The sequence below is a fragment of the Macrosteles quadrilineatus genome, unplaced genomic scaffold (genome assembly GCF_028750875.1).
Source record: "Macrosteles quadrilineatus isolate MER2022 unplaced genomic scaffold, UCM_ALF_1.0 Scaffold_4__1_contigs__length_99947679, whole genome shotgun sequence".
NCBI classification, from domain to species: Eukaryota; Metazoa; Arthropoda; class Insecta; order Hemiptera; family Cicadellidae; genus Macrosteles; species Macrosteles quadrilineatus.
Genome location: NW_026542597.1, coordinates 81,029,120 through 81,055,726, shown reverse-complemented (window position 1 = coordinate 81,055,726; position 26,607 = coordinate 81,029,120). Strand labels below are relative to the sequence as shown.

The following is a 26,607-nucleotide window of genomic DNA, read 5'->3' as shown; positions in this document are numbered from 1 at the left end:
AATTATAGGTAGGCAATTCGCTCCACCACGCAAAGTCGGGTGATTCATAAATAAACAGGTGCGTCAGACTTAGGCCATCGAATAAATATGGTACAATTGTATATCATTGCACGCGGGCACAGGTGTATAAAGGTATACAATTTTGTACGTGTTTGTAAGACTAGCTTACTAGGCGTTGATCCAGGTATTGCAAATATACGCATGATATTAGATTATATTAACTCTTTAAGACCCCTACACACTATGAAGTATATTAAGGCAAAGCTAATTGAACTATTGAGTGTTGAATGAATGACGCAATAGCTTTCATACTGACTAAAATTGACTAGTTCTTTAGTCAGGATCATTCTAAAAAAGATTCATTGATTAAATAACCAGTCAATTCCATTTGTTTTCCCGTTATCAAAAGGGTAAATAGTTGCGATCCATTAATAAGACTTTTCTCTTTACTCAGGATCGAAGCGGCGAACTTCTGTTTAGTGGGCGAATATCCACTCATCCTCATAGCTGATAGTGGCTTATGTTTCTTATGATAAATAGTGTAAACTCAATTACAACATCACCGGAGGAAAATGTTTATTAAATATTAGTCTGTTTGTTTAAAAAAATTACAATTCTAGTTCTTTTTTTATATCAACAAAAATAAAAAGCTTTGAACAACGTGTGGAAAAAGGAAATAACTTGAAAAGTAATATTGTGCAATTATCTAGGTAAATAAACGTAAAATAACTTATTTCAATTTAATATTGTGTTACGCCAATGGCACTTTTCCCCGGAGCAAAATTTGATGTAGTCACATGATTTTATCCAATAATTAAATGTGTTGACTTATTAAAATAACAATTACATGCTATTTATATGACTGTGTTAGCTTTGGCTATGTTGTATGGTGTACAGTTTGTATATTAGCTAACTAAGTAGTTGAAGATCTTTAACATGCAGTGTGAATAAAAATATGATGAATATATTCAACAAAGGCAAAACGTAAATCAATGTAGACCAACGACTACAAAGATACAATTAAAAAATAAAAATTACACTTACAGCAAAACAAATTTGTCATATCAATATACCTACGAAACCATAAATACACAAAATTTAAATTCTACTACTTTAAAATACGACATTGAAACACCTGACAGACTCTTGCAACACAAAAGAACAAAACTAAATGTTTCGTTTCTCACATCCAATACCGAAACTTAAATGAAGACTGAACTTTCCTTAAATCACGTCGGCTTAGCAAAACTGTTAAAAGATTTCCTTCCCCAGAGAGTAGTAAATAAAGTTCCAAGAATCGCTGGAATCTAACTGGTAACTTGATATAACAAGCTTTTAACAGAGGCTGTAAGGAACTTCACTAATTGGCCGACTGTTAAACACACCCCAAACTTGTTAATAAGTTAATTAGATAGTTAAATCTTGTGGATTTTCTCTATTCCATTCAGCATGATATACCCAATGAAAATATGTGGGATTGGGAACAAATCATAAAAGAAATAAAGACTAGTTGTGCATAAATGTACATAGCAGTACTAAAAGTATTTTTGGAGTATGCAAATTTTATATTTAGCGCCAAAAGTGACCCTTTTTGAACCGAGCTCAAGTTAATTATTTCACATACAAAATACGACATTTAAAAACCAATTGGTTTAAAGACATCAGCTGTATTTTTTATATAGTCAATTCTACAGTCGTGATATACTTTTGACCCAAAGGATGAGAAATCATTTTCGTTATACTACACCATTTATTAGGCTAATGTTTTTAATCCCAAATGTTGCATATTGTCAGCTCAGCTCCCATTGTATCAAGTTGTGACAATTCCCGATAACAATCTAATAAAGATCAACATGTAATTTTTTAACGCCTTTGTTTAAGTTCCTTTAAAAATTGATAGCAATATAAAGATCAAAAATCATTTCTTTGCTCTTAGCATCAAGTTGCTTAACTGACGTTTTACATTAGCCTAAGTTTTTGCATTTTAGTTGTATCAAGCTTTTATTAGGATACAAGGATTAACTCTACTCATTTTTTGACTCTCTTGCATTAAACGTTGCATCATAAATGTATAACTCATATAGCACATTTTACATCTTTGCAATATTTAATACACTATAACAACCAACCAAGATATTTTCCAACACCCACACACAAAGTTGACAGCACACCTCTAACTCCCTTGTGACGTCATCTTGTTATCAGCTGATGTGTGGATTTGATAAAAGCACACAGAGCAACAAAGAGTTCTTGGAAAACGTAATTTACTCCTCAACAACAATCTTCTTGTAATCTCATTACTGTACTTGTTCTACGTAAAACAACGTCGTTTGTGTCGTTAATGTGTCATTTAATATTGAAGAACTAATTTTGTTATTTATTGTATATTTTTTTAAATGCTGTAAAAATCTTTATTTTTATACTTTAAGAATGAAATATACTTAAAATACGCTACCAGTGCATAAAGCGACAAGAAATGGCATACATAAAAAAATGATAGCCAACACCTTCTTTCTAAGAGGTAACATTTTATATTACTACAAACTAGAATATGCGTTTCGTCTTTAGACATGTACACAATAAAATTGATTATTAACCAGGTTTAACTTTGTATTTTTATATTTGAAATATATCAATGTTATTAAACGATAAGATACTAAAATTAATGTAGAGGACTAACAGTAACGATGTACACTAATCTTTTTAAACGCTATTAAACAGTAGCAATGGCATTTTCTTCAACACAGAAACACACTCAACTGATGTTTTGTTCACAAGGTAACTCGAAAAAAATACGAATGAGTTAAAAAGGCAGAGCCAGGTGTGTCCCGCTTACAATACATAAATTTATATGTAAAAAACTAGCATGTATTTACAAGCAGGGATGTATTACTGCAATAATATAAAAGCTCTAAGCATATACAGAACATTAAATACTTTTTAATCAAAAGTAAAGCGGCCGGTTCTCCAGAGAGCGTACAAAAAGTAGAAAGATGAAAAGAACGATCTCTTACGAAAGAACTCCTTTAAATGAAAGCCAAACGAAATGCAATTTAGCAGCGTAGGTGGCCCACGAACCTTTATTTTTCTCTTTTGCGATTAAAGGATTAAAACTGTTTACAATATAATTAAATTTTAACATTGTGAAACAAATATCTTTAGGGTCTTTAGTCACAATGTATCATAAATTCTCTCGTAAAAATTGACCTCATGATGACATAACTTTTTATTCACGTTGATTCTGACAATGTAAAAATATCTTTGAGAGAGGTTGGTGTGTAAATATACTTGAAATAATGCACCCTAAAACTCAGTTTAGTTTTGTAAATATCATATTTTTCGGTTCTTTATTTTTACTATAAACACACGCACGAAATGTATTGTTTGGATTGTAGTGGGATACTCCAGGGCCATAGTGGAGAAAATTTTACTCGCCTAAGAAACTTTTCCTTTTGTTTTCTAGAGTAGTTAATAATATAGTCTTAAGTTGACTCCCCTTCGTCGGGACATCGCAGTATTACATGGCTTTTTTTATCTACTTAGGCGAACAAGCTGGTCTATTGGAAGAGCGTGGCCTTCGGTTCCCGAGGCCCTGGGTTCAAATCCTACCAATCACCAATAAATTTTATTTCTATGATAATGCCGCAACCCTCTAAACTAGCCTTAGGTGTAAACCTGTTCTGGGCTAGAACTAGCGTCCTAGATGTGAAGGTGGGATATTAAACATTCAATGACCAAAATAGGAACCTACGCTCTTACCAATAATGCCACACCATTATATATTCAAATAAAAAAAGTAATACACCTGTATAAACCTATTTCCAAATACTTCCTGCTTAGTCTCAACCCATTATTTAATTTTAACGATAACTCATCCACTTATCTCTATTATCCTCGCATTTGACAAAACAAACAATACATTCAACAGGATGGCGGTGGGGGGGAGGGGGAGGGGGTTGCGACTAAGTACGTATGTAAACCCCCGCAATCAGTCGAGTGTTTACCCCACATTACACAAATTGTCTGCAAGTCAAGACTTGTTCCACGCCACTATTGTGCCGTCTGATATTGTGCGAGACATCCGTTGTTTCGCGGGGAGTTTGTGCATCCGTGCACAAAACTGTTGATAACGGTTGAATTCATAACCTTACCGGAGAAGAATAACTAATTGAAATTGTGAATAACAAATCTAAAAGTACGTTGTATTTAAAACTTAATATAAATAAGGCTACTGTTAAATATTTTGCATGAAGAGTGTGGAAGGAATAAAGAGCAAAAAGGCGTGTAAAATCTACAAGGGCATATTAAACGGTCTCTTTAAAATATTTTTATCTCTATGGGCCAACTGAATACAAACTAAATTTTTTTCGTGTACACAGTATTTATATGTAGACTTTACATTCCTGACATTTTGCCAGCTTTCAACTTTATTTAAACTAAATAAAACGACACGTTTAAAATTAATTGTTTGTTCACATGTATTTTTTTCCTAGGACGCTAGGCACGAGCCCGGGATTGTATTTCACATTACTTCAGGATAGACCTAGGGGTTGCGGCATTATCTCATGGATAAAATCCAATGGTGATCTGGCGGGATTTGAACCCGAGACCGCTGGAACCGAAGTCCCGCGCTCTAACCACTACACCAGCTCGCTCCCCCTGTTCTCAGGTATTCAACCTATACCTTATATATATTTATTATATATTTATTATATATTTATTATATATTTATTAATATTTATTATATATATTAGATATATTTGTAGGTAACAAAAATATCACAATAAAACTTTTAATAAAAGCCGAACCAACTTAAAAACTATATTAATGCGGTTAGGTTGATAAGTGACGTGACATTATACACTGAATGTATCAAAACAGCTGAGTCTACTTGAAAATCCAGATCCAACAGCAAACCCCACCACAGCCAAGTAGTATTCTCATGATATTCATCAACCTTATTTTTAATACGATAGGGGTTATTTTGTAGGTTAAATACATTAAAATTGTGATTGAAAAACGTAATAGGAAGTACTGACACACATGTACGATTTTTTTAAATTAAATGTTTTTCAAGATGTTTTAAGTGCTTAACCTATTTAAAGGTAATTTTTCGCATAGCTGTACACTAAGCAAGTAATAAAAACTTCAATTTAATCAACAAAACCGATTACTTCACTCCCACCACATTATGTATTCAAGCACCAATGCCACTTCCCAAAATAGGTAAGTGTTCGCGTTTCGACAAATCGCAGACATTGTTAGCTCAAAAGTCCGCAGTCTTCTCCATCAATCAGAAAGTAAATGTCAAAGTAAACTTTCTTTTGTTGCCAAGTCCCTTTCAATTCGTAGTGGGACTCAGGGACCGCGCGGCCGAGACCTATTTATTATTCCTGTTGCAACTCTGTTTAGATATTTGTGTCAAAAATCGACCTTTACAGGTTGTATTGGAGGTAATTTCCAAGTTTCGAGTTTTTGTAAGGATCTTGGGAAGTTTTCAAAACTGAGTGGGTGTTACGGTACAACTGAGAAAGTTATCAGTAGAAAAAAAATTGTAGAGAGAAAATTGTTTCAATTTCTCTTTTAAGACCTCTATAAACCTTTTTGCTCTTTACGGTGGAAAGAGACAACTTGGACGATACCAGAAATAATTTCAATTTTTTCATTCCAATAATTACATTCAGATTGTCAAAATCAGGGAAAAAATAATTTATATTAATTTTTAAATACTGAAAAGCACCTTGTCTCTACGGACCACTGTGGCCAGTATTTTACAAAAAGAGAACATCCACTATACCATTCATTCATGAATGAATCTCTCATAAAGTCCTATACTATTGAAATTTTATTTTCTCAGTTAGCTTATACTGTGTAATAAAGGCATAAAAAGTAATGAAGTTTTAATAAATTAAATACTTTTTAAAATTAAATTATTTGATGTGATTTAAAGACTTTGTATAAAAAAGAAAACAGCATTTTACTGCCAACTCTATGGCTCAGTTGAATTGACTTTTATTATGCAAATAAAATCGTGTTCTTTAGTTTAAAATCGTGGCGTATCATGGTATGGTAATAAGCTGTTGATACATCACGTCTTCGCCCTGAAGAGAACGATACTTTTATTACTTTTTTTAGTGACGGAAATTGCATCTCATTTTAGGTATCAATATCTTAATTCAAAGACAATAGACAGGCAATGCATGGAAATATGGTCAAGGAAACCCGTAACTTTGGATTTAGCTAAGAGTAATAATTCTTTACCACAGTTACCATAAAAAGTGACATTTATCTCACTCGAATTAGTTTGCAAAAAAACAGATTTCTTACATGTTACTCTGCTCTCTTTTCTGACAATTTTGCTTGTTCAGTTGTCAAAACGAGTTAAGAAAAGTATTGAACAAAGGTAAATTTTACTTTTCCACACTCCGGATGACAAGAAAGTGAACAAAAGAAAATTTGGACTTTGTTTATGTTAAGTCTTATTAGACTTAACATAAACATCCTCCTTATTTTTGTATAGATTTATACAAAAATAATCCAATCGCGATAAAAAATATATTGTTTTGAAATTATGTGGAGTGTTATTACACTCCTGAAACAGATATTTCCACTTATGCTGTCAACTTTTAACACTTGGACCGTCAATGTCTACATATAAGATATGGTAAGAGGTAGGTGGATTTCGATTGAACGCTCAATATAATCTTCAGACCCAATAAGCCAATCAATTATGTAAGTAGATTTGTTACGTACATAATTAATGTTTTAGCTGTTACATACTAAAAACTGTAGACAAAATTGTGCAATTCGTGGTCGAAGTGTATTTTTAAGCTCGATAACATTGACACACTCCACAAGCCTCGTGTGTCAATATCTTTCTCTAATTTCATAAAGTGATACTTTATACACACTCGTGGCAAAAATAACTATTGTTATTTTGTAAGTAGTGTTATTGTTGTTGCAAATAACCGAGACCAAGAACTCTTGCAAGTCTTGGTCCAAGTTTCCAGTGTAATAATTGGGCGCATTGTTACAATACAAAGTTTCTGGCCAGGTATTGGAAGGGTTTCCTCGTTATGGAGCTATTGTAACTGGCGAAACCTTATTACAGCATTACATCGTCTACAATTATAGTGGACTTTCAATCCTTCAACGAACGCTGGGTTTTTTACAGCACTCAACCCGTATAAGTTGCAATTGTAAGACTATGATTTTTTTTTTATTTGTAAAATCTTTTTGTGGTAGTGTTAAGATGGATTCCACCTAATGGAGTTAATTGTTATAAACATTTGTAACCTATTTTAAACCACATTGTGTTTGATATTATGTACTAGCAGCAAAACCCGGCGTTTCCCGAGTCAAAACCAAATTCAAATGGTAATAAAAAATGTTTTTGATTGAATATTACAGTATCTTGAACCTAACTGATTCAAACGATCAATATCTAAAATGAAAGCCTTTATTTCTAGGAGTATTTTAAGACCAATACATATAAAATAATAAAAATAAAATAGAGTTACGTTTCATTGATTGCAGATAAGTCATAAAACAAGTAGAATTATTGTTTAATCGTGATTCAGCAGTGTGGTTCATGTACCGATCTTAATAACTATAGTTCAAATACAAAATCTGTATTTCTTTGAAGGTTCTTAGACCAAAACATATAGGATAGTGTAATTAGAACTGGTGAAATACACCTTTAATTTAAGTAAAAATAAAAAAAATATCAAATTTAATATTTATTGGTCGAGTAATACAGTAGACAAATGAATGATGATGCTTGATGACAAATTTGTGTGTGCATACCTTTAATTTAAGACCAAAATTATGAAAATCAGTCGGGTAGAAGTGGTAAACCGACTCGGAAAAGAAATAAAAACTTTTTTTTATATATAGATTTTGTAAATATAAGACAATTCTATATTTGTATCCATTAATTCAATCGAATAATTGCTTAACAAATACTTAAGGTATATATATATATCAACTTTAGTAGATTACAGTATTATTTTAATATATTAATTGATACTAAAAGGACTACCGTTCTCAATTTATGCATCGTAGATTTACACAAATACAGAAATTATTAATAGAAATTTTAACCCTGAAGGATACATTTCCCTAGAAAACAAATTCTTCAGATAGAATTCCAACTAAATTGAATCATGTTAAAAGTAAAATGAAATTCACCTTTTGTTGAGATGTGTATTGGAAAACTATACATTTATAAAACAATCTTCGTTCACTTTAATGAAATTAGAGTTTGGTTATTTAGATCACGATTATTTTACTCCTCTGCAGTGTGATTTAATCATAATAAACTCTCCTATAGCTTCACGGTTAACGTTTTACATGACTCGATTTTAATAAACTAAACATGAACAAGAACACGAATCGTGTTTTACTCAATTCGTATAAAACACGAAGTTTCGATTTAGTCCCAACTTCATTTATCTTTTTTGCACATTCCAAATCTTAAAAAATCGTCAATTAATTTTGATAAATTAAATTCAGCTCTGGTCGAGCATTTTCGTACTTCAGTAGCCTACAAATATGCTTATGATCTGATACATCTAGCTATAAAAATATTAATGACAAGGGAAGAAAATTAAAATTATATCGGGCAAAGCTGAGGGGTAAAAACAGCTAGTATGAGTATATTTATTTACTGTTTTAACCTATATTCACCAAGAATGTTACGAAAAAATACAGAAAAATTCAACTCTTTTGTACAACCAGCAAAAAACTCGAGTTATTCCTAAACTTTATTTCTTGATATGATATACCATCAATACAAATTTTCCAAAAACGAATATCAACATTGAATCATTTAATAGTTTTAAAAATTTAGCTGCACACAACAAATGACCTAATCCACAATCTTAAAAACTAGACGAAACATTTTTTTCTGCAGTATGCAAACGAATTTCCCCGGAAAAGATTAATAGTTGAGAAGAAGCGAGTAAGTGGTACACATCAACGAGGCAAAGATTTATGCTGACTAATAATGCTGCTTGGAAAACAACTTTGACAGGCATAGTGACGTCATCAATCTTCGTATTGGTCCATCTGTACCATCTCGGATCTACATACATCATACGATGTACAGTAATGAAATTAAAATTCAACTATTCCTAACAGTTCTCGATTTCCAGGTTTTTATTGTGTCCCAAATTTGCCGTCTATGATGTTGTACTGTAGCCCGGAATCTTTTTCCACATTATTTCAGGTTATGCCTAGATAATAGCAGCATCATAGATCAATCTATCTGTGATTGGCGGTATTTGAACTAGGGGCCTCAGGGACCAAAGCCCCCGCTCTACCTCGAGACCTGCTCGCGCCCAAAAGCAATTTAATTTAACACCGATTTTTTATATCTCTCCCGACTTGTTACAAAACTACACTTTCACAAAATTAACATAGTATCTTTAAAATAATCTAAAAGAAGTTCAGTTTACCGTGGCGTTTATGGTTATATATGTTTTCCTAATTGTACGATGTATACTTTTGTAAAATAAACCTGAAACTTTTCTAAATATTACTTGTTGAGTTTGAAATGTCTTTGAAACTATTTGGGAATTTGTTGAACAACATTGGATCAAAATACATGAAGGGTCTACTTCCAATCAAATGATAAACCTTCGGGAAGTGAGGGGATTGGTCTTCCCAAATACTCTTTGAACTGACTCAAAACTCAGCCCATGAGGGATTTTGACTAATGTTCTTCAGATATGAGAGCTTTTTTGGACCTCTGCAAGTTAGTACTCTACATACGGCATTCGAAGCTTTTGTGAACGGTTTCATAGGTTCAATACGGCTTGGAAAGAAAGCATGTCGAATAGCTATTCTATACCACTTTTGTCTCCCTTTGCCCTTTTACTGTATGTCATATCCAAGAAAGAAACAACCTGTTTTCTTTAATCCAGCCAACTAGCAAAGACGACCCGTCGAAAGCTATATCATATTTAATGTCGCGAACAACTACTATATAAGTAGTATATAAACCTTTGAGAGAAAATATTTCAGTGATAACCATATGAGATACTACTAATGTTCTTACGATTTAAAAATATCTACCTATTCTATGTAAAAATTAAATTCTTTAAAGTTCTCTGCTAAAACCTGTTAAACTTAACAAAAACCTTCCCAGGCCCACGTCAGACTGAGAGATGTTAAGTGCGTACGACATTGTGTAAGATGGCGGTGATAGGTTGAGTGCAAAGTAGTGTAAACAATGCACTCAGTGTAAGTGAATGACTCTGTTCGACACCTAACACTCAACACTCAAGCTTTTCATGCAATCCGTTTACGCTAAGAGCACACACTTTCCGTGGAGCGTCGCGTCAAGTTGAAAAAGTTCATCGAATTCTTCCTGAGATTTTTAAATTGTTGCAAAACTCAAGGAATTGATGAGAGGTAAGCGAAGTTTATTTATATGCGTTTGGTAAATTTAAAACAAAAATTGGCGGTAAAATGATTTTTGCACTTCTATAGTTTTTGAGTGTCAGGCCCTAATCTAACAATAGCCCAGAAAAGCTTAAAGAGTAAACATGTATGTGGTGTTTCAACATTGAAGACAATATTTTAAACAAATTGAAAAGTGCATCAAGCTCTTCTAATTGATTTGGAGATTACTCGAAATTGACTAATGAGAAATTCTATATAATTAGCCTTTCCTGAGTTTTGTGGTTTATAAATTGTTATCCTCTTAACAGTTAAAGTTTTAATCGGGAATCTTTTTAGAGAACCAGCTAGGTTAACAGAAAATTTCACCTACACCAATTATACGGCACTGATAGCTGTTGAGCTTGCGAAATTATTCCAAGTTTCTGCGAAATCCTCATGCTGACAGTCATTACACAAATATAAGTTCATATGCTTAAGCAAATTTAACTAAGATTTACTTACAACACCAATGAATGCTATCTCCAAAACATACCTGTAAAAGAGAGAAAAATTAGTCGAATTTTATCAAAACTTTATAAACCAAGCTTTCAGAAATATAACTAATCTATATTTCTAGAGGCACATTAGAAAATAAACGTCTAAATAAGCATTCTATGTGTTGATGTTATTGATGGAAACGAACCAAGTCTTCGAACACTTCTCCATTTCTTTTTACACATACTTTAGTAATTTACAGTATGATTCCTAACCTGCCGGATATTTTTCGATGGAATGTTGAACGTTTATAGTATGTATGATGGAACCTGTTTCCTGTTCCTCCCCTTCCCCAGGCCCGGGCCAGTCCAGGTAGACCAGGTCAAGAGACAGGTTCCACCATACAGACTATAGTTTTGAGCCTGCATCCAATCATACAGGTGAGCACAATACACCACATCAGGTTTGGTCAACCAATGAAGTCAACGCCCGTGATCTAAGGGAGGTAAGAGATGACGCTTAACACACTAATGAGTGTGAAACGTGTCTCACTACAGTCAATGTAATTTGGTCGACAACCATGTTCTGCTTGTACATGTTGTACTGGTCATGTACATTGTACAGTGGTTTGAATGTGTAACCTTAAAAAAGGTGTTAAATGTTTCTCTAATGTTTGGTTGAATCTTGAACTATCCTGAATTTTATTGAGTTTTGATCATTAAACTAATTACCATACATCTATGATTGTAATCATAATTTAGTGGTGGTGAAAATTTATTCAAAATCACTTACGACTTAAAATTCTAAAAAAAAAAAAATTCCATAAAATACTTGTTAAAAAATGTTACTCCATGTTCTGTTTGACAAACCGCTTTGTTACTATTATAAATCACCATAGTTCCCAAAGAATTTCACATTTTAAATATTTGTATTAAAGTTTGTGCCAATTCTTTGACATTTTATTGGAAAAATATACATACTAACTGCACAAACAAAAGCTGGGGCTTATCATAGAATAATCCCAGTAATCAAATTCACGTTAGCGGTGCAAAAGCATTTGCATTAAGTTTGAAGATAAAAGAATCGTTATAAAAATACACGGAAACCAAATATTTCCACGATATTAGTTTTATATATAGCAAATAAACTATAGTAATTTGTAAATACACTTTATCGACATAAACAATTAATTGTTTTACTTGAAATATTTTGTTTATTGTGTCATCGAAACGATGAAAATTTTGTTTGTGTTGTTTCATTGAATTGGTTTCGGAATTGATTCAAAACAGTTTCTCTTAAATTAATCTGACAAATCGTCAAAACAAAGATGCAATAACGATAGACAGCAACTGCAGCCGTATTCTATACAAAGTTATAATCTCAACTCTGCCTGGGAATGCTAGATAAGGTAAGCTCGAAACTAAAACCAACAAAACCGAGTGTGAGAAAACCTATGGGATTATTTTCAGAGATTGTAAAAGTTTTTCTATTTTTGTAATTGGAGTTAGTAGAAACTAGAACTGTCAAGAAAAATCACGACACAAGACGTAATTTCAACACTAACATCATCTTTATAAATTTAACTGTTTACAATATTGTGTGGACTTAACACAATAGAAGACTATTTTAACGCTAGGCTAAATAAGGATATAATGCATTTAGTATTATAAGACACCATCGTGAACTGAAGTTCGTTGAACCAATCGAACCCGATTTAAAAATAAATTATATTCAACAATAAATTAAAAAGAGACAATAATAGCATTTGAGTTTGTAAAGGTATTCAAGCGGAAATTCAGTTTTATCCTAATACAACAGTAAAAGTAAGTCTTTGTAGTTACACTAAACTAATTCTTACCTCGTATAATACATTGTGATCGAATATAAACAGTAACATATTATAAGTTCAAATATATGCTAAAATTTTCGATTTCGATCATTTTAATTAATAATTTACAACATTGAATTCTTTGATTACAAGAATAGGCTTACCATAACCTATATTCGGCAAAAGAATTTAATTCGCTCAGTCTGAAGGTGAGGAAATAAGATAAAGTTCCCCAACACGAAAGGTCGGGTCTGGTGGGAGAAAATTATATGACATTGGAGCTGCTATGTTGGTAACGGAGCTAAAGTCTACGGAGCTTTAGGGACTTTAACAGCAAAGTATTGCGTAGGACACCTCACAATTGCCTTTGTCGTATAAGGTGTGTTGCCTTAATGTCTTACAATTCTAGCTTATTCGGAGTCCAGGGTTGAATTGAAACCAGTTTCAACTATACGTAATTCATCAGGAGTAAGTCTTCCTTTTAAATTATACTTCAAAAATACTTAGAATGTAACAAAATCAGAATTAACAAAATTGTGAACTTAAATGTTTAAAAAGCATTCAACATTTAAGTTTACAATATTTTGTAAATTTTTCTCTATGTAAAGTATTCCAGAAATAATATGGAGCAACTAGCCGTCGTAACACCAGAAAACTACGAATAGTCTAAGAATTCTCAATTATAGTAAACTATAAAATATTTGGCAGGTTGCAGTGTCAACATACTATTTTTATTATATTATATGACATTATATTTACTAAATGTTTATATATTTTTAGGTAATTACGTACTACATAAACCCCACCTAATAATTATAACCTAACCTATCCTAAGGGTGGTTAGGTTAACTTAGGTTAGGAAGATTTTATTTAAATTCATTAAAATCTTAATTGGACGTCGATTTATCAGTGTTGTCGATATAATAAGTACCAATTTTGATACATTATTTAAACATTTCGTAAATATAATGTATCAAACAAACACCCTCAGAGCAAGAATTTGAGCGGGGGTGAGAGAGGGGGGTTTATTATTCCTCATCATCGCTCAATCTAAGTTGCGGTCGCCTTCCGTCATACTCCATAGCGCTCCATTAAATTAACTTTATTACTAAGATGCACCATAGATAAACATTGTTAAATAATGTTTAACTACTAACTCTGTTTGTTATTTCGATAACTAAGTTCGTTAAAACGTTATTTTGCTGTCCAGCAGATGTGAGTGGGATTTAAATCGTTTTTTCGTGAATATATAAAATCACAAGTAGGGTACACAAAAAGTTACTGCCCGTAAATTTACGGTAAGATTTCGTATATTACACCAAACATTTATTGTGACCTCTATAAGCAACTATATTTTGATACAGTTTTGTTTTATGAACTTAGTCTAGAGGTTTTAAATAGCATTCAAAAATTCTGAGTACTGTTAGATATTAAGGTCAACCATGTGTTAATTAAATGGTTTACGATTTACAATTATAACAGGACACCACGTTAATTACTACGTACACTAGATAACCATGTTGAAGAATCTTTACCGGCAAGGCTACAACCAATTACTAAAATGTTAATACTCCTTTTGTAAATACATTATATTTTACAGAACAATGATATCTCTTAAACTAGCGAAGCGTGGACTTAGGCAACGTGAACAAAAGAGTATGCTCTGAAAAGAACAAGAGTTTTTACAATGTTGTACAATGTTATATCAAAAGAAACAAAAGCTGTGTGGTTTGAGTGTCTTAGTTTACTGTGGGTGTACTAGATAGCGCATTGTTACAGTCTTTATAATATAGTGACCAACCTATCTGTAATGCTGTGAAAGTATGTAAAACACATCACGATACACACCCGTTGCAGCAAACCTTCAAATTTGAAAAAAGGCAAGCTCTACGATGCAATTCACATTTCCTTTATAAAGTTTTATAAAATAGCAGTGTAAAATCAGATACACATAAAGACTATTTTTATGATATAATACCGTGGACAATTCTGTGTAGTCTCAGTTAGAATGTATATTCTGATCACGAAATCTTCATTCATTAAATACAAACGAAACTGATAACGTCGGTATTCAAGTGTTTCTTTTGTTTCGTTCCACGTATATATTAAACAGCGTTTTTAAAAAATTCAGATTATACTATTTCAGATTCTACTGAAATAGATACGTTTATCAATTTATCCAAACTAGAAATCCGAAGATAGAGATACATTAGAACTGTTTAAGTATCATGTCTTTCATTCTAACGAAAATGCAAACTAATTCAATACATATATTTCAATGTGTGTAACATTTAGGTGCTGATGAACATTTAGTTGTAGACTCTACCTTATGATAAAATAAATTTTAAAAGTAATTTTCTACTTGGTATCCTTAATGAACATACAAAGTTTCAAGAATTTTATCAGGAGATTTGGATTGTACTAAAAATAACTGTTTAATTAGGTTTGTTCATATATTTAAGCCCCGGATTAATTTTATGTACTCTTGATGTAGGCTACATTCACTTCGTGAAAAGGGTGGATTTTTATATTCAAATTAACCCCTTCGAGAGTTTCGACTAAAGCACCAAACCCCATTGTCTAGTAACCATGTTGGCTCGTCCCGAGATAGTTTGGTAAAGTCACCCCCAAATACAATAACTACCCTGTGATACTCCAAAATACAATCCAACCCCTTCTATTGTATTTGGATTATACTAAAATTGGTAGCAGTTTAGTTTTACTAAAATGTTTTAAAGTTAACGATGTTTTACTATGTATTGGTAATTTTATTCCGCTATCCGACTGATTTAAATGGCACAAGCTGTTTTGTTTATTTAATAATTGGGAGAAGTAAAGAACAGTAGATTCAATGAACAGTAGATCGCAGTAGGGTATTTTCGAAATTTAGGAAAATACGAATGCACAATTCAATTGACATATTTGCAAGGATTAAAGTAAAAACAGTTAAATCTACCAGGAACTAGTTAAATGGTTCATTTTGAAAGTACTAATTAATGAAAATATGAATCCAATATAATGGCACTCAGTATGTTGAATTGGTTTTAACGGTTTTAATTAACAGCATTCCATGTATTCATTGTTTGCTTTGCATTTACCAATTATTTATATTAAGTTAAATTCAAATAATTACAAAAATGCCACTACGAAAATAAAAATATTACGATTAAAATTTTCATTTTAAAATTCAAATGCTAATTAGCCAATCCATAACCTTGCGTTACGGCATGTTCCAGAAACCACGCATGGCGTTAATAGCTCTGCGATAACAAGAGATTAAATTAACTTTTTAAGCTTCTGCATGGATTACGTAATTCATTGAATTCCAGCTACCAAGAGGCTAATAAGTTCACAACAGCGTAACGACCCTAATCAATCCATTGAGAGGTAGAGGAGCGAGCGTACGCGACCTAGGCCGTAAGGTGGTGGGGGGAGGTGAGTGGAGGGGGTGGGCAATTGGTGGGGGAGAAAGTAGTGGGGGGAGTGCCGTAAGCCGCAACGTCAGTCGCCCGCGCGTTTCCGCACTTTAAACCCGCGAGTGTACAGTGGTCCAAAATCTTACACCTTTTCTTTCCAATGACACAAATAGTTTATTAAAAAAACTCACATACACTTACACAGCCCACACAATTTAAAAAATTTAACAAAAAAATTATTTCTGTGTGTCTTTTTAAATTAAAAATGACACTCGTAATACAACTATAAAAAGGTGGGTTTTTAAAAAAGGAGTATGGTTAGTTATTTTAACTCTTTTTCATCCGGTTTGAATCAATAATAAACTAAGTGTTTAAAGCATAGTTTTAATTCATTATCAAACTCAAAGGAAACGAGAAATTAACTCTGCAGTTGTTTATGGGGGTTGATTTAAGATAGTTATTTCAAATATGCAGGTAGGTATTGCATAGCTTAGCGTAGGAATGAAAAGGTACAATCAGTTACCCAAGCAATAATTACCATACAATATATTCTAAAGATAGCATGAACAAGTTATTATTAACCTAAAAGTCGTTTTTACTCATGGTACATTAATCATCAGATTTATAAAATTAAAATATTAATTTAATTTACCTCTTAGGTTTTTATATTTAGTTAAGAACAAAACCTATCTCTTTTGTAAAATTTAGGTTTTGAATTGTCTATATTTTAGAGGACTATTTTAGATTAATTAAGAGACAGAACAAACAAATCTGTACACGTCTAAATAATACGTCTATGTAACGCCAAGATTGTTCAAATTAAAACTATTTTCAGGCCATTAACTTTTATCTAAAAAAAAATCTAAAGGGAATGCATTTTTTTAGTGTGAATTTTCGATCTAAATAAAATAGAATATGTAAAATATTTAAAATTTGTTTGATTTGATTCTGAAATCCTCTGTCAATTTTAATAAAAATCTAGCTATGTAATATCTTATCTAACACAATAAAATTGATTAGAACCACTTTCCCTTACGTGTGTTGAGCCATCATTGAACGTTTTACTAGCGTTAACACAATCAAAAAATACATTATGTTTCTTAGTAAGCAAAAACCTTTGGCAACAATAATTTAAATTAATTTTCCTATATCAAAAGAGTAACTTACAATTTACTTAACAATCGTTTTTAGAATTTATTTTAAGTAGAAATATACGGAAACTAATCAACGACGGGTATGTTGTGTATGTTACCAATCAGATATGACCGTTTAGACAATGCTGAACGTGTTTTTAATTTCATTGTAAATAATGAATTTCTTTAAAAAGGTAAACTAACGTTTTCCAACTAAGTTTGCTAGCCCCATTATTTTATTTTATTTTTTAAATAAAATATTTTTTTATACAGTAGTTAAAATAGTATTTTAATGGGACTGCTATCGTGGTAAAGAATATTAATCCAAATATCAATGTGTCACATTATTACCAGTCAACTATAAAACAAATAACTGTTATTTAAAAATTACCTAACAGGAAAAATACATATCTTACTAATATTATAAATGTGAAAGTTTGTGTGTTTGTTTGTTTGTTTGTTTGTTTGTTTGTTTGTTTGAAGTTCAATCACGCATAAACCACTGGACGGATTGGGCTGAAATTTGGCATGATGATAGCTTACATTCCGGATTAACATATAGGCATATTCTTATCTCAAAAATCCTTTCGGGCTCCTCCCCAGTGGCTCTGTAATTCCCCATGTTAACCTTATGAGTATTCATATTTAAAGGGAATTAAAGAATTTAGTCAGCTGTTTCAACTAAAAAAGTTGGTTCTATGATATGGAAAAGCATTAAAAAGTTATAAGATTTACCAACAGGGTGCAGCACTATATTTTTTTTGCATTTATGACAATAGCTAATTTGATCTAAGCAGCAACAAAAAACTGTGATTCGCAATGAGAACTGTCAAAGTAGGATTGTTTACAGTCATGTTTATGTTTTTCATTTCATGAATAATTTGTGATATTGTGCGAATTGTTGATAATTTATTTTTCTCTATTGTTTAGGTGAAGCGGTAGAACATTATGGCTATGGTTGATGTGTAATACTATAGAATACTGTAAATTTAAAAAAGCAAATTTTATCAAACTGTGTCCTCCCATATTGCAAACGCAAAGCTTGAGTATAACTGCAATAAGCATTTTATACTTATATTCCAACCCCGTACGAAGGACGGGTACTCTGCTAGTGTATATATAAACTAAAGTCGAATGCTCTAACCTCAACTTATAATAGTGACAGATATGCCACAAGTTAAACAAAACCGTTCAAAGCACTACACTACTAGAAAGTGTAAACACATAGACTGATTTATGTCATCAAAGTTTTATCTACTGTAGTTTAGCTTTTTGTATACGGGACACAATAATTATTATAACGTATTTAATCTAAAGCAATACCAGAAACAGTTGCCCAAAATATTCATCAAATTATTCTGAACACCCACGTCCGTATATCGATCTCCCCCAGCTACAGGTGGTTGGCTGGCACACACAATACCGACCTCAATGTCAGTAGACTGTCAGAGTCACCTGAGCCTAAACAGCTGAACACCCACGTCCGTGTATTGATCTCCCCCAGCTACAGGTGGTTGGCTGGCACACACAATACCAACCTCAATGTCAGTAGACTGTCAGAGTCACCTGAGCCTAAATAGCTGAACACCCACGTCCGTGTATCGATCTTCCCCAGCTACAGGTGGTTGCCTTGCACACACAATACCGACCTCAATGTCAGTAGACTGTCAGAGTCACCTGAGCCTAAACAGCTGAACAACCACGTCCGTGTATCGATCCCTCCCAGCTACAGGTGGTTGGCTGGCACACACAATACCAACCTCAATGTCAGTAGACTGTCAGAGTCACCTGAGCCTAAACAGCTGAACAACCACGTCCGTGTATTGATCTCCCCCAGCTACAGGTGGTTGCCTGGCACACACAATACCGATCTCAATGTCAGTAGACTGTCAGAGTCACCTGAGCCTAAACAGCTGAACACCCACGTCCGTGTATTGATTTCTCCTAGCTACAGGTGGTTGGCTGGCACACACAATACCAACCTCAATGTCAGTAGACTGTCAGAGTCACCTGAGCCTAAACAGCTGAACACCCACGTCCGTGTATAGATTTCTCCCAGCTACAGGTGGTTGGCTGGCACACACAATACCGACCTCAATGTCAGTAGACTGTCAGAGTCACCTGAGCCTAAATAGCTGCACATCCACGTCCGTGTATCGATCTCCCCCAGCTACAGGTGGTTGGCTGGCACACACAATACCGACCTCAATGTCAGTAGACTGCCAGAGTCACCTGATCCTAAATAGCTGAACAACCACGTCCGTGTATTGATCTCTCCCAGCACAGGTGGTCGGCTGGCACACACAATACCAACCTCAATGTCAGTAGACTGTCAGAGTCATCTGATCCTAAATAGCTGAACACCCACGTCCGTGTATCGATCTCTCCCAGCTACAGGTGGTTGCCTGGCACACACAATACCGACCTCAATGTCAGTAGACTCTCAGAGTCACCTGATCCTAAATAGCTGAACAACCACGTCCGTGTATTGATCTCTCCCAGCTACAGGTGGTTGACTGGCACACACACAATATCGACGTCGATGTTATTTATTGTGACTGCTTTCCCAACTGAACGATTGTTGTTGATAAAATGAATTGTCACGAATAGAGGTTAGTTGTTTTCGTCAACATAGAATAAATATATTCATTTTCGCCATTTTATCATTGATCAATATCAAATACGAAAGTCATTAAAATTTCGTTCATTGTTTATCTATTACTATTCTGTCAACACGACTTTTTTCTCTTCAATCCCGGAAAATAAATCGGTTAATCTTTACAAAAAAATGCAACAAAAATAAAAGCTACAATGAAACTGTAAAAAAAAAACATCTGCATTCACCTCAGAGACTTAGTATTTTAGATTAAGTAAATCGATTGCTTGCATTGGCTGAACATAAAATTAGTTGGAGGTCCTTTTTTATGTTATGTACTGTGTTTTGCTCATGGAAATGTTAAGACAAAAAATCTTTGTCACATATAAGGTCTGCGATTCACGCACACGCAAGTCAACGTCACCTTTTCAACAGCACCTTTTCGTTGGGGATTTCCTCACTATATTTCAGCGTTGTTAACGCTAGAGTTTGCACAGTTGGTCGTGTAGGCTGGCGTCTGCAACGCAAGCTAAGAGGATCACGAGAATCCTGTCCAAATTGACTTGCGCCGCTCAGCCGCCAAAGCTGCATAATTGGATGTGTCCGAGATTGTCGGGGCGAGAGCTTATCTTTGCCGCAGAATATATACCAGCCGTGGCCCCGATATAGGATAATAAGACTCTTAGACAAAATAAACTACAACTAAGGATAGTTTTGTTTACTTAAGGATCACGATTACATCATAGATAGTATAAATACATTTGATCTAAATACGCTAAACTGATGGTTTTTATTTATAGTGAAACAATATTAAATGTTTTTGTAACCAACGTACCAGTAGGCCAATAAGGTAGAGTAAACACCAACTACGACTATTACCTCCGCAATATGGCCCGACAAACACTATTGTCTCCAGCTTCCTAGCTACTTAATTGCTCCAAACAATTGCATCTAACTTTGACACATTTGTTAATCATCAACCGAGCTTTCATCCTTTAAACTAACTTAAAATGTCGAACTATATCACATAATGTTCACATTTCAGTATACATACTTTATTGCGATACGGACGGAATAATATTAAAGATAAATAAAACAAAAATAAAATTTAAAAATACCAATCCGGTCGAACATAAGCAACGGATGAAATATAAAACATCCACTACAATAAGCAGCCTAACGACGTCGTTTAGGTCTAGTAATGGCCGTTATTACCATTCACTCGCATGCGATTTCCCATTTTCCGCCGGCTGACCGAGGTGTTTTGATCACCTCAAGGAGTGTAGTGTAATGATCGACAGCACGCGCCAGAGTCTGAGTTGATTAATCCTAAATCGATCGCAGACGATTTGTCTTCTTCGACATCTTCCTGACTGTTCTGTCAGCGGCGACCCATTTCGTCCTGGGAGCGTGTTGGCGCTATCAACTATCAAGTACCTGCGTACTCGGTGAAACATTTCCAGTCCAACATTAAGTTAACGAAATTCTTCTTAGAATTAGAAAAAATTTGTTCGTCATTTTTGGAGGGAAACCGTGGGTTTGTACTAATCTCAATTTAAATAATTGTATCTTAAATTAAAATCCACTAATGTATTTGGAAACTAAATATAATAACTCCAGTCATAATTTAACATTATTTGTCTGTTGTAAATATAAGTTTGATCCAAATTCAATGGTGGACTGCATGATTTCTTTTCATAAAATGCATTCGTGTGATCGTAACCTCTCCAATACATCTACTAAGAAGAGGTACTTTATTGTGTATCACAGTGTAATTAAGATTAGTGAACGTGGAAAAAAGTAGCCTAATTATCTTCTGTATCCAATAGTCAATGGTATTATCGTCGCCGCCATGAAGACATATTAGTGTAAAATCATTGTGTTATTTTGGGTATAAACTATTTTTCTTTTATTTTAAATAAAATAACGAGTCACTTTAAAGAGTATAACTGTCAGAATATTATCAACACTATAATATTATCGCACTTTTGTCAGGGGGAATCTTACAACCCTATCACAAACAGATTTTCTATCTTAACTCACCTTGCACCTCGCGAAGAGTCTGTAAATATTGCAACACATCACGCGCTAACAATACTAAAACAACCTCATGCAATGATGTTTTGCGTGGTGACAATTTTACAATTTGCAACGTCACCACACAAGATCCCACAAGGGACACTCAGGCAGGTTCAACTAGAGGTGCTGATGTCTGATAGCCGACGTGTGGTCACTAGAAACCACCACTCATCAGCTATCAGTATCTACCAGTGCTGAATATGTATCAGCTTGCACGTTCAGTCAAACACGTCCTCAGCACAAAGCGAAGTTTTTTGTAGCCTGTAGCTGAATATTTTAATCTTCAGCACGCGCTAACACTTACATCAACCAAAGTAATTGTTGATCGTTTAAATTTTTCCGCGAAATATTTGACTTGAAAATAATATATGAAGTAAAGCAGTGCGACTAAAACTATTCAGTTGTATTAAAAGTGGTAAGTGAAAGGATTTTTTATTCATGAAAAAAACAAAAAACGCGTTTTAACAGTCCAGCGTTTTTCATTCACAACCACTTGTTGCTCGCTCTGTAATTTAGTTTTCTCCGAATCCATAGAAGTTAAATCCCGTGACATAAATTTATGCATAAAGTTAAGCAAAAATTGTGTTTGTCTGCCAATAAATTCCAATAATAATAAAAACAATGTTGGGTTCAAAATTGTACTGATGCTTTAAAACGTTTACTGTGCTGTTTTACTTTGGAGTTGGGTTAATCGAAACGCCTCTTCTTTACAAACTACTCTATGTTTTAAAACTACATTCAGCTAAATGATTGACCTACCTTACCTAATCTAGCTGTTTAGACACATTAATCAGTCTACAATGTACAATATACAATGCAATGCAGTACAAAAATGACGATGTAAAAACAAGAGGAGTCAAACCTTACCTCGCGAAACGTTGTGTAGTTTTAAAAACTAATATTATTACCTAAAAATAAGTACCCAAATAAATAATAAAATCTCTCAAAACTAAAGAAAATATGAGTAGCGTAATCTCCTAATAATATGTGTCCTGAATATTTCTCGTTCAAAGGTTTTCCTTGACGTTAAACATATAAAATACCGAAACAACGTGCTGTCCAGGGAATTTCAAACAAAAGAAATTCCTCCGTGGACGGTGAAGGATGGAGGGGTTAAAACAAACCCGTGGCTTGAGCTGGCGAGCACATTCTGACAGTGACGTAGACGTATATCTGGTCTACTACCTACCTTCACTACCTCACGGGGAAAACTATTTCTCGGTCAAAATTGCATAGTTTGCATAAACAAAAAACGATGTCTTCAAAAAAGTAATTTTTCGCTAAATTATTAGTTGAAATTTGTTTAGCGAAAAAATGTATATGCCATAAACCTGAACCAGCGACTTGGTTGAACAAACATATTTTTTATTTTTTTAAAGTAAAAAGTGTGTTAATAGTTCATCATCGTGATGATTAAGTATTTTAATTTTAGGTAGATGGACTTTCCTAAGTTAAGTCCCCCCCCTTACCTCCCGAAACATAAGGTAGCCTAAACAATTCGCCTGGGAAAAGTCTATTTCCCATAAAAATAAAAATTAACACATGTTTTAGAGTTCGTAACGATCTAACTTCAGAGGAACGGTAATTGGGCAGTGTTTATTTCGTTTCAATTATATTTTAAATTAAATATCAGATTGAAAAATTAGGAACGAAACCCCACACAAACACACCAATACACTAACACCTCAATTAATTACTAAATCTAAAAAATATATATACTAAACACTACATGACAAAAGCCAACATTAAACTATATTCAATCCTCAGTTCTCTCTTACCTTTAAATGGCCCTCTAAACCGTAAAAGAATTAAACTAGTCTCGCTGAATCGGAGCGATTAAGCCGAACCACCATTAATTAAAAGCAATAATACTTCCTATAAAACGCGGATTCGCCGAGCGATGGTCAATAAATATTAATTAAACTGGGATCGATCCGCGGTCGCTTAGTTCAGTCTCCGTGTGTTTATAACTGGCGTTCTTTACAACGGCAATCAAACTTCACTTTATGGCCAGTGATTAAACGAGTGCAATATGGAAATTTTTATATCTTCCAGTATAAATATAGTTAAAAAGACCGTAAAAATTCTTCGTGTTTGAAAAGAAAATGTTTTACGGTAATGGAACGATTGCAATATGGAAATGTTTATATCTTCCAGTATAAATATAGTTAAAAAGACCAGTAAAAACTCTTCGTGTTTGAAAAGAAAATGTTTTACGGTAATTGAACGAGTGCAATATGGAAATGTTTATATCTTCCAGTATAAATATAGTTAAAAAGACCGTAAACATTCTTCGTGTTTGAAAAGAAAATGATTTACGGTAATTTAAACTAGTGCAATATGGAAATCTTTATATCTTACAGTATAAATACAGCTAAAAAGACCGTAAACATTCTTTGTGTTTGTAAAGAAAATTTTTACGGTAATTGAACGGATGGAATATGGAAAGTTTAATATCTTTCAGTACAAACATGGTTAGGCATCATCGTTAAAACTTCCCCTGTTTCAAAAAACTCATTTTTACAGCGATTATGTGAGCAATATTAAAATTTTAATGTATTTTAAGTACAAATATGGTGAAAATTCTGAAAACCCCTCTTCAATTTTGAAAAAAAAACACTGATTTAACTGTCATTTAGAGATATCTTTAACCACTGTTTACATCAATCCAATCAGCAACGAAGGACAATGCACTTAAATTTGATTGCGTTATAAACACAACTGTGATAAACTTGGTATTATGAGCAATAAACATCACGGAAATAATAGGTTACAACAGATCAATATGGGTATTTAAGTTACACTATTGTATTCCATTAAAACTTACATACTCTTTTTCGTCTTAAAAAAAATAAATGGACTTGTGTGCTAATTTGGTACACAATACTCGATGAATTATTTCCTTAAAACAAAACTCATTTTAGAAACAACATAAAATTAAATTGTACTCCATTCTCTCTAAGCAGCTTTGTTTTGTGATTTTTTTACATCACTCCCGAATGAAGTTACATTTACTACTCATTACAAGTTAGCACGTCTGTAAACATCAAGAATGTCTGGGTGACGACCAAAAGCATCGTCAGCAATGTAAAAGCAATAACCCTGGACAATGTCCTTCAAACTTGGAATGCAATGGACATCTGGCAATGGTCCTGCTTCTTGTATTACCAGAATACCTCGCCTTCCACAATCCACACATCCTTGCGTATTACACCGAGATAAGCAAAGTTTATCACAATTAATACGTGAATGTTTGTTTACAGGTAATTTGTTGATTGCAAATAGAAATAATACAATCTTGCAATAATGCTTTTTGTTCGCTTTCGAGCAAAAACAAGTATTTTTTTTTTTATTTTGGCTAAGATTTACTTGTTTCTTAAAATAAAATTGTGTGTTGTATAAATTTTCCTAATCAATCTCCCTTAAATATTCTAACATCAATTAACCCATACGAAATCTAATTCAAACTTAAGTAAACAAGAGGTTAATCGTTTAATCTTTTGTGAACCCGATTTCTGTGACAATTAAAAATATGTCGATTGTTATTTTTGTAATCTTTAATGGCTTAAAATTTTTAACATATTTATAAAAAAATTAAAACATGATAAATAGATAATTCAGTTTAAGAAACCCAAATCGATTCAACAAAGATCCGAACTATTCAAAACGCATTAAATGTAGGACCTACTCAATATCCAAATAGTAGCACTAAGAATTAATTATCCTGGATAATTAATAAAAAAAACCTAGAACATTATGACGAACGTACAGTACATATAAATAAACAGGCATTTTTTTTTACTTGAAAAGGGCCAAATGGACAGAGTTTTTTACATAACAAAAATAATTTGGAAATCCAAATGGTGGTAATACAGCGTTTAATTCAGCTTGCATATTTCAACTCCAGATAACAATAAAACCACTGCTGCATGTGTAAGCGGCAATTTTTAATGCAAATCGTTATTTTATACCTCTGTACATTTTTTTTAGGAAATATTTTTTTACCATATCTTCGTGTATTGAAATATATTTCGTTAACCAATATTAGAAAGGGTATGTATTCGTAATGATATTATAACTAATAGCATAAAAGTATTTCTGGAAAGATATGTTTAGCAAACCACGCATTGTATGGGTTAAATACTTTTTTTAACAAGTGAAGTCCCTTAAATAGGATTATGACAAACATTTTTAAAAACTTATACCATTTTGAAATTTACAATGGTGCTTGTTGTAATATTATTGCTATAAAGTTATTGTCGTAAGCCCCCCAGTAAACAAATTAACTAAACCTAAAAACTAATAAAATACTTTCATGCGTAAGTACAGGATTTCAATCGAGAATAAATTTATAACACAATATTATTGAGTTGCAACTTATTACCAGCATAACCGAAATGTTATAAATAATAAAACTCACCATGACATATTCCAAACATTTCCAATTTACATATATTATCTATAAAGTGCATTTTCTGTCCTTCAAAATTAAAAACCGCACCATTGCCAGCCAAACCCATCGAGTGTTAAAACGTTAAAGAGCAGTTGAAACACGTGATATAATTATTACAAACACGAGTCTGGCAAAACTAGCACAACTCCATTTGTGGATCTATGTTAATTAACTGGATAATATTAACCTGCACCGATCGATGATTACAAATCTACAGCCAA

The 26,607-nt window shown here is 33.1% G+C and overlaps 1 protein-coding gene across 1 annotated transcript in view; it reads right to left on the bottom strand.

Moving 5' to 3' along the window:
* Positions 1-26,607, bottom strand: part of LOC128991696 (26S proteasome non-ATPase regulatory subunit 1-like) — a 218,485-nt gene that overhangs the window by 23,443 nt on the left and 168,435 nt on the right. The window lies entirely within an intron of this gene.